The sequence below is a fragment of the Meles meles genome, chromosome 5, assembly GCF_922984935.1.
Source record: "Meles meles chromosome 5, mMelMel3.1 paternal haplotype, whole genome shotgun sequence".
NCBI classification, from domain to species: domain Eukaryota; kingdom Metazoa; phylum Chordata; class Mammalia; order Carnivora; family Mustelidae; genus Meles; species Meles meles.
In genome coordinates this window covers 53,654,453-53,664,065 of record NC_060070.1, presented here as the reverse complement: position 1 = coordinate 53,664,065, position 9,613 = coordinate 53,654,453, and the positions used below count along the sequence as shown (strand labels likewise).

Below are 9,613 nucleotides of genomic sequence, written 5' to 3'. Positions count from 1 at the left end.
GCTTGTTCTCTGGAGGTTTTTATGTTTGTTCATTGTTTTTTTTTTTTTTTTTCTCTTGCCTTGACAGTTTTGATGGTTTTTGGAGGTTTATAGGAAAGCAAACTGCACCCCAACCTCCCCTCTCAGAGACAAGCCTCAGAGCAGGCTCTGAGTTGAGGTCCCTGGGGATGCGGATCTCCTACTTGTATCCAAAACCAAGGCAGCGGCGGCTGTCTGGGCAGCTCCAGACCGCCAGAGAGGTTCCAAGCAGCGATCACACACTGAGATTTTCCCGCTGGCCCGGGCTGGGAATTCCTCATCTTTCCAGGTCTGAGAGCTCCCCACTGGCGCCTGTGTGCACTCTCTCAGGGGAGGGTGTGGAACGTGCGCTTCTCAGGCTCTAATGGCGCAGCGTGGTGTGGGTCTAAGAGCAAGCACTGGGCTGATGCCTCCCTGCACCTCTCTCAGGGGAGGGTGTGGAGCGTGTGCTTCTCAGGCTCTAATGGTACGGTGCGGAGCAGGTCTAAGAGCGAGCGTAGGGGGGCACCTGGGTGGCTCAGTGGGTTAAGCCTCTGCCTTCAGCTCAGGTCATGATCTCAGGGTCCTGGGATCGAGCCCCACATCAGGCTCTCTGCTCAGCGGGGAGCCTGCTTCCTCCTCTCTGCCTGCCTCTCTGCTTACTCGTGATCTCTCTGTCAAATAAATAAATCTTAAAAAAAAAAAAAAATAAGAGCGAGCGTAGGGCTGGTGCCTACCCGCACCTCTCTCCAGGGAGGGTGTGGGTTGCATGCGTCTCAGGTTCTGCTGGTGGGGCCGGCGTTCTGCCCTCTGGTGAGACTCCCAGCACCTCACAAGAGCTGGACCCCATGCCTTCTCCAGCGCGCTGGCGGCTCAGGGACCAAGACCTGGTTTCTCCGCCGCACTCTCTCTGGCTCAGTGCCAGGGGAGGCTGTCCTGGGTGCCGAGGCTTAAGCCCCTGTCCCCAACCGCCCCAATTCCCACAATTTCCCTCCACGATCCTTTGCTCTTTTTGAGTGCTTTCAACCAGACTCCAAGTTAATGCTGGTCCCCAGTCACAGGGCACTCTCGTATTGGGGTATTACTTTGCAATTGGTCGCCTCTGGTGGTTCCCTCCCCCTTTTGTTTATCCTCCGATATCAGTCCCTGTTCCTCCTCCTACTTCCCCGCCATCTTGTCTCTCCCTGTCTCTCTCTTTGTTTTTTTTTTTTTTTTAAGATTTTATTTATATATTTGACAGAAAGAGATCACAAATAGGCAGAGAGGCAGGCAGAAAGAGAGGAAGGGAACCAGGTTCCCCGCTGAGCAGAGAGCCTGATGTGGGGCTCGATCCCAGGATCCTGGGATCATGACCTGAGCTGAAGGCAGAGGCTTTAACCCACTGAGCCACATAGGAACCCCCATTTATCTCTTTTTGATAATAAAGATCCTAAAAGGTGTGAGATGATATCTCATTGTGATTTTGATTTATATTACCTTGATGATTAGTAATGGAGAGCACTTTCTCATGTGCCTGTTACCCATCTGTATGTCTTCTTATGAAAAATGTCTATTTAGGTCCTCTGCCCATTTTTAATTAGGTTATTTGTTTTTTGATTATTGTTGTTTGTTATTGAGTCATATATTTGCTATCAGAGCTCCTTATATATTTTGGATGTTAACTTCATATTGGATATATGGCTTGTAAATATTTTGCTGCATTCCATATATTGCCTCTTTACTCTATTGATTGTTTCTCTTGCTGTGCAGAAGCTATTTAATTTTATGTAGTCACACTTACTTATTATTGGCTCTTGTTGCTTGTACTTTAGGTGTCATATCCAAAAAATCATATGCCAAGAATGTCAAAGGGGTTTTCCCATGTTTTATCCTAGGATTTCTAGGGTTTTAGGTCTTAGATTTAAGTCTTCAATTTATTTTGAGTTAATTTTTTGTGAGTGGTGTAAGAGAGAGGTTCAGTTTCATTTTTTGTATTTGGATATCCCATTTTCCCGATACCATTTATTGAAAAGACTATTGTATCCACATTGATAATTCTTGACTCTCTTGTCAAGTATTAATTGATCAGCTATACCTGGGTTTATTTCTGGGTTTCAGTTCTGTTCCATTGGTGTATGTGTCTATTTTTTATGCCAGTACCATACGGTGTTGATTACTCTAGCTTCAGAGTGTAGTTTGAAATTGGAAAGTATGATGCCTCCAACTTTGTTCTTCTTTCTCACGAATGCTTTGGCTATTTAGAGCTTTTGTTGGTTCCATAAAAGTTTTAAAATTGCCTTTTCTAGTTCTGTGAAAGATGTCATTGGAATTTTGATAAGTATCACATTGAATCTGTAGATTGCCATGGGTAGTTTGAACATTTTAACAATGTTAATTCTCCCAATTCATGAACATGGGATATCTTTCCATTTATTTGTCCCTTCTTCACTTTCTTTCATCAGTGTCTTAAAGTTTTTTGCACACACACACTTTTTAAAATTGAAGTACAATTGACACACAATGTTGCATTAATTTCTTCTCTTTTTTTTAAAGATTTTATTTACTTAATTGACAGAAAGAGAAATCACAGGTAGGCAGAGAGGCAGGCAGAAAGAGGGGGAAGCAGGCTCCCTGCTGTGTAGTGATCCTGATGCGGGGCTCTATTCCAGGACCCTGAGATTATGACCTGGGCCGAAGGCAGAGGCTTAACTCACTGAGTCACCCAAGCGACCCTGTTTCATTAATTTCAAGTAACTGCACTTTTCATCTAAATGAAACTAACTGAAATATAGAGGGATCAAGCTTATTTCAGAAGGTATTGTGTGGAAGGAGATGAGTCCAAATTATGTCCAGGTGAAAAAGAACTGAGGAATGAGCTGCTAATTCTTATGGGGCTTACATATAACATTTTTTAAAAGCACTCACTTATAAGATTGAGCCTAGATTGATCCAGTTAGGTGAGGTATAATGAAGCTGATAATCTTTCTGAAGATGAATAAGTAGTAGTAATAAATTGAAAAGTGAGTTGAAGATTCAACAGAAGATCTTTAAGAGTTTAGAATAGTTTTCCTGAACTCCCTGCTTACCTTGATTCCTGCTTGGGTATGGATTTCAGAGTCTAGTTTTTGTTGGTTACAAGTTGCTGAAAGATATGTGGGCATTGATGCCATCTATGAATGGCCCACTTAAAGAGTCATAAAGTCCCCACTTACCCTTAAGTATCCTTTGGTATATCCTACATCAAAAAAGATGCATGCATTGTGCCTAAAAATTTTCATTGTTAATCCATATGTAGTTTAAAGTAATGCAGTGTGCTATTGAGCTCATTCAGTCTAACATCACAACAGTAATCTCTTAGTGACTGAATTAACTCTGTTCTTCATAAAACATCTGATTTAACTGTATTATTTTAGCTATCTGGTAAAGTTCCAAGGACATTTGTGGGAATAAGATCTGGGGGGTGAAAGTGTGCTTCTTTGTGATGTATAGGGGTCAATATGAAGGGGCAAAGACACTGAGACAGAGTGGGAGGCTAGGAAATTTGGTATTATTATGAAGGTTCATTTGGGGACATAACTCTTCTGCTGAAGTTTGAAGAATACCTAGGATTTAGTAGGATCATGAGATGGAGGAATTTCCTGCCTGAGGAAAGAGAGTTATGAAAAAAATGAGGAGCTTTGTATCTGCTATGTATATAGTATCTGAAGTTGAACTGATAGAGTGGAGACAAATTTACTTTCAACAATTAGGAGACTCAAAAGTAAAATTTCTTCTGGTCACATTTTATATAATATTAGGTGATGGTATATTCTATTACCTCTCAAAATCTTATTATGGGATTCACTATGTTGCAAATAACTGGGTAAAAGGAGGAGAAAGAAGGTAAAGATGTATTCAAGTCATGGAATACCAAAATTAGCTATGATTCTGGTGAGAAAATGGCAACAAGGGACGTTGCTACTCTCAAAATCTATTGTAAGATAAAACTGGAATGGTAAAGGAAGGTTTATAGGTTCTACTTCATAAGGCTATGTCACTTAAGTTGAAGGCAGTCTTAGAGGGAACACATGACCAGGAAAGAGGTCTTAGGACTGAATTGAGTCAAGAACGTGTGTTCTAAGGGAAACTGTCTTGTATCCTTAAAATTTTTGGACTTTTTGCCATTGGTAAGCATTCAAAACCTTCAAAACTTATGGCCTGATGTTACATAGTGCAAGGGTTTCTTCATTTTGCAAGGCATGCTGGTACATGGTTCTTTCATAATACTGTTTTTGATGAGGATAAAGCTGGGCCATTGCCATTATGTGAAGTGGGTAGTACAGTGTTTTCTTTTGAGAAGTTCATGCTGAAATGAGAGGAGCTGAATGAACAGGTCACATAAAGGGTATAGGTAGGTCACCAAAGCAGAGTTGCAGAAGCTCAAAAGGAAAGAAAAGCTATTAGCTGAATATACAAATCTGAATAAACATAAGGGTAAGAATATGAGACCAAGAGGCAGTTTAGGTCAGATGAAGGATGGAGCCAGGTGAGGGATGCTTCTGTACATGCATATTTGACTCAGTTGAAGTTGGAGTATGAAGGATGATGGAATCTCAGTTAAAGGCCTTCAGAGGACTTTCCTAGGGGAATAATAATTATCAATCCAAGCAAAGTCAAGCCTACCATCACAACTTCTGAAAAACTCAACTTATGACAAATAGGTAACTTTTACCTAGAAATATTCCACCCACGTTAGCTTTTGCACAAATTTCTTTTGATACTTCATCTGTATATTTCTGCTTAAGTCTCTAATTTGTGAATTTGTTCTTGACTTAGGTTTTCTACTCTTATCTCAATGTTCCTTCATAATCTGTCAGATTGGCCTCAAAACCAGGTATGTCACAGCAATTTGTATAAATTTTTATCAATATTTCCAGTACTCCAGAGTTTAGCCCCTTCACACTTCTCTTTGATACTTCTCACCAACCTTCTTTTCGTTTACATTTAATCTGCTCCATCAATTAGCAATAATCGCGCCTCGGATAAACCTCATTGGCTACGATACTGCCACTGCGCAAAGCTTAATCTGCTCCATCAGTTAGGAACTAAAATGTGTTAAGTTGTGGAAAAATGTAAAATTTATAAGATATAAAATACCTTAGCTAAGTGATAGACATAGACACAGAGTATTTATATCTTGATTAATTCTATTTCATTTAATAATACTTCAAAAAGAATTAAGAAGTACAATTGAGAAATGTCAATCTCTGCACATCTTTATTTTTCTTGTACATCAAATGTCTGGATTTGACAGTAGCATATTCACAGCCCTCTAAAAATCTGATCAGCACAAAGGTGTGAAGTGCTTAGGAGGAAGGGTTAAAATTTGGTGAAATTTTCTGCTTATTTGCCTCATTTCTCCTTCATTTTCAAAAGAGAAAGATTTCAAGGGGAAGAAATGAATGACAAATAGCTAAAGATGTTAAAAAATATTATTGACACCTACACTAGGTACAAATTAAACTATAATCATCTCAGATCTGCTTTTTAAAAATCTTTAATGATATGTGTATATATATGCCTTGGTGACAGTCTTAATGGGAACAGTTGGTCTTTCTGTTCTGATATTTACTGCATTTTCAGGAAAGTATGACTAAACTGTATACAAACAGCATTTGAAGATGGAAACTCAGTCTCACTGTAAAATATGTCCTTCATAGCAAATAGAACAACATTGTCATCTCCTCTTATAAAACAATACTATGAAAATTTTGAGGTTCTGTGGGGTTGGCAGTGTTAACTCTTATGTTCACCTTCATTTTTGTTGGTTATGCTACTAATTGCTTTTTTCTGCAGTGATTCTGAAGGTTGTCCCTACTTTCAAGTTCATCCCTCTCAGGAGTTTATAATGTAGAGGTGGAAACTAGACACATACTTATGAAACAGTCAGTTGCAAAAGGCAAAAATGAGGGAGAGATGCCAAGTACAAGTATTGAAAAATGGCAATGGTTTGGAATAGCTAGAGAGGTCTTCAACAAAGATAGAGATCTTTATAGTAACCTGTAAGGTTGGGTAGAATTTGAATAGGTAGAAAGAATTACAGGTGAAGCTGGGGAGGGATTGGGTATTTAACCATGCTCTTGAGGTGTTGGGAGGTGAATGTGAGAATGAATGGGTGAAACCATATTGCGCTGAGTCTTATAGGCTGCTTATTCCAACTGAACTTCATCTTAAGGTCAATAACAAGACACTGGAAATTTGGCAGAGCAGAATGACAAGGGGAAGGCATTATTTTAGGGAGATAAGTTTTGATTTTATAATAATTGTCTTAACTTTTCTATTCTGTGTACTTATAAAATACATGAAGCTAGGAAGAGGGAGTGTTTTACAAGGAGACTTAATCCCTATTTAAATAGGTTATTTTAAGTGAATCTGTGGTCAGCTACTTAGGGAATTCAAGGACTTGGAAGATATGACTATAGTTTAGAGTCACAGGGAGGGTATGTTGGCTGGGTAAGACCCAGAGCCCGGCCTGTGAACTCTACCCAGCACTCCTTCTTCTTTACTGAGTTTGGTTCCATTATATCTTCAACTCTCTGCAATCTTCCCACTGTCCTTAAAAACTCTGCTTTAAAACTTACGAGATCTTAAGCAATTACTTAACAAATCCTATCATTAACAAGGCTTTTATGCCTCATAACTCTAGTTTGGCAGTCAAAAAGTTTAAACTACTCAAAATATTTCATTCTGAAAGTTAATAATAAAGGTGGAAGTTTCTGTTTTCTTGGAAAGTCAACAATAATTTATAATGTTATTTACCTAAATAGTAATAATGAAGCAATGCAGTGTTTTATTTTATTTTTAAAATTTTATTTAAATTCAATTAATTAACATATAGTGTATTATGAGTTTCAGTGATTCATCGGTTGTGTATAACACCTTAATATCCATCACCCAGTTACCCCATCTCCTTAGCCCCTCCCCTCCAGCAACCCTCAGTTTGTTTCCTAGAGTTAAAAGTCTCTTATATCTCCCTCTCTGATTTCATCTTGCAATACAGTATTTTAAAATGTATTGTATTGTTTGATTCTCAGCATGGTCCTGCTAGGCAGGGAGAGCAAACACTAGAGTGGCTAGAAGTAATTGTTTTGTGAAGCAACCACAGAGAGGAAGGAAACAGAACTTATGACTCTTGATTTCACGTGCATCAGATACAAGGGATCTCCTAGTTATAGGTTATGTTTGGCTCTGTCAGTTTACGTTGTACATATGCTTTCCTTCATCATAAAACTGAGGTTATACTTATTTCCTTGATTTCCAGGGTTGAATTAACATAACTCAAAAACATAAATATTGTATGATTGACTTAAATGTAATAATTTTCTATAGATAGATCTCAATACTGTAGATTATTTCCCAATCATGTAATCTTTGAAAGAGGACCCTAATGGAGTTTCTTGAAGGAGGTAGCTTTTTTTTTTCCAAAAAAAGGAAAAGAAATGATTTTTCTGTGAATCTGTCACAGAGACATCTGAAAAGAGACTTTAGAATAGAGTGCTACAATCATGAATGATTTGAGTGTTCAAAACCAATTTTAGAAATCATTTTTACCTAAGATTAAAGAAAGACACAGGTTTGCAGTGTAAGAAGCATTTTACAAAGTTCTTGCCCATTGTTTGATATTTTACATGATTTAGGGGGAAAATGGTTGTTTCTTCTTATGGCAGACCTCACATATAATAGAAGAGGAAACTCTAAAGTAGGGTGATTTAAAGGGTATCTTCCCCCAAATAAGAGCATATTTACATATAAACATGCACAGACATATATGCCTGACTTTTGGCTGCCTGTCTGTCATCTGTCTAGCTGTGTCTGTCTGTCTGTCTATAATCTACCTATTTTCATCCTATCATTACATATATCTTTTACACTTAGACTATTATAATCTGTAAAAGCCATGATCAAAGAGTTGGCATGTAGATTTGAAATTTGAGTATTTCTATATTAATGTATATGCCCATGTAAATATTCACAATAACAAAGGGGGTAACTCTGTTTTATATTTGTGTGAGAACTGCTATAATCAGAAGACAAGTAAGTGATACTAAAGGAGCTGTGTTTGAAAGGAGGTGGGGAGAGATTCTTAAGGCATTTAGCAGGGGTCATGGTAGGATGTGTGTGTGTGTGTGTGTATGTGTGTGGGGGGGTATGATGATTATCTGGGCAACAGGGGAATAGCATGAAAGTGCTGTGGGGGAAGAAAGGGAAGTGGGAGGGCTGAAAGGAAAGTTTAATTTCATCTTTCCCTTAATGCTAACGCTGCTTCTAATATCTTCTGTAATTATAGTCCAACAGTGAATCTTTTCTTCTGCATGTTAAGATTTTGGCCATTATTGATAAGCAGTGCTTTCAGGATAGTCCTATATATAGTGACTAGATATATGGTTAACTTCAACTAGTCATATATGATATATATGTATGATAAATATATATGATGTATATATATGATCCATTGTATTTGTGATGGATATGAAAATATAAACAAGATCTTTCTAGCCTGCAAACATAGTCACCATCACTATAAGTGGATGTGGTTTGATGTAAGAAGAACATAGAGAGAGGCATATTAATTATTGGAACATAGGGAATATACCATTGGCTTTCTATTCTCAGATGGCTATCAGAGAAGGAAAAATGTTGCTGTATGAGAGAACAGATGATTCAGAGAGGAAGAAATTAAAGGTTTCTCCTTCCTCTCCAGGGAGATTATAATTGGTCCTCAAGTGATCCATAGGTTTTGCAACGTGGCTAGTGACATCAATAAATACAACCTCTGTAGAGATTTTGAGAGCAATACATATTTTTATTTCATATTTTTGTCTTCTTAAGCTGAAAACCTAGCAGAATTTCTTGCCTCTAATATTGCTCAGTTTCAGTTTAATATTACCTAAATCCTATTTTAGCTCAGTTTTCTTCAAAGTTATACAGTCATTAGTCAATCAAAGTGCACCTGCTTTTCAGTTTCATACAGAGACACATGGAGCTGGGGTTTTTTCAACCTGAGAAATGTCAGTTTTCTGGAGATGTGAATGTGACCTGAGGAGTCTGATTTTGCTAGGGAGAGATTTTTCTGAACCTCATTGAAAAAAAAAAAAAAAGTGGTGCCTATTTTTTTGTATTGCCTTACAGTTTTTACAGTGTATTATCTCACTTTTTACTCACATCAAAACTATCAGCTGAGAGAGTTGTTACCTCTGTTTTACTCCTGAGGAAACTGAAATTTGAAGAGAATACATAACATGCTGAGTCACTGAGCTGAAAAGCAGCAGCACTGGGATTCACACTGGGTCTTCTGACCCCATGTCTACACACCTTTACTGGATGACCCACCAATGCTTGTCAAAGAATGTTCTGGTAAAATGCTTCTTTTAAGGTCAACATGATACATGCGATATGTAAGTTTTACAGATACTAGAAAGTAACAAGAAAATTGCTGAATGTTAATTAAGAATTATGGTCAAAGAAAGACTTTTTGTTGTTGTTGTTATATAGGCAAAGCATGTTTCTTACATACACAGCTGGTCATATTAGGAACAAGCCATACTAAGAAAGCCCCTCCGTACCCACTACTACTAGGCTCATGACTACAGACAGGAAT

At 38.1% G+C, this 9,613-nt stretch overlaps 1 pseudogene; it reads right to left on the bottom strand.

Moving 5' to 3' along the window:
• Positions 1–4,862: 4,862 nt before the first annotated feature.
• Positions 4,863–5,037, bottom strand: LOC123942829 (annotated as a pseudogene).
• Between the last annotated feature and the right edge of the window lie 4,576 nt (positions 5,038–9,613).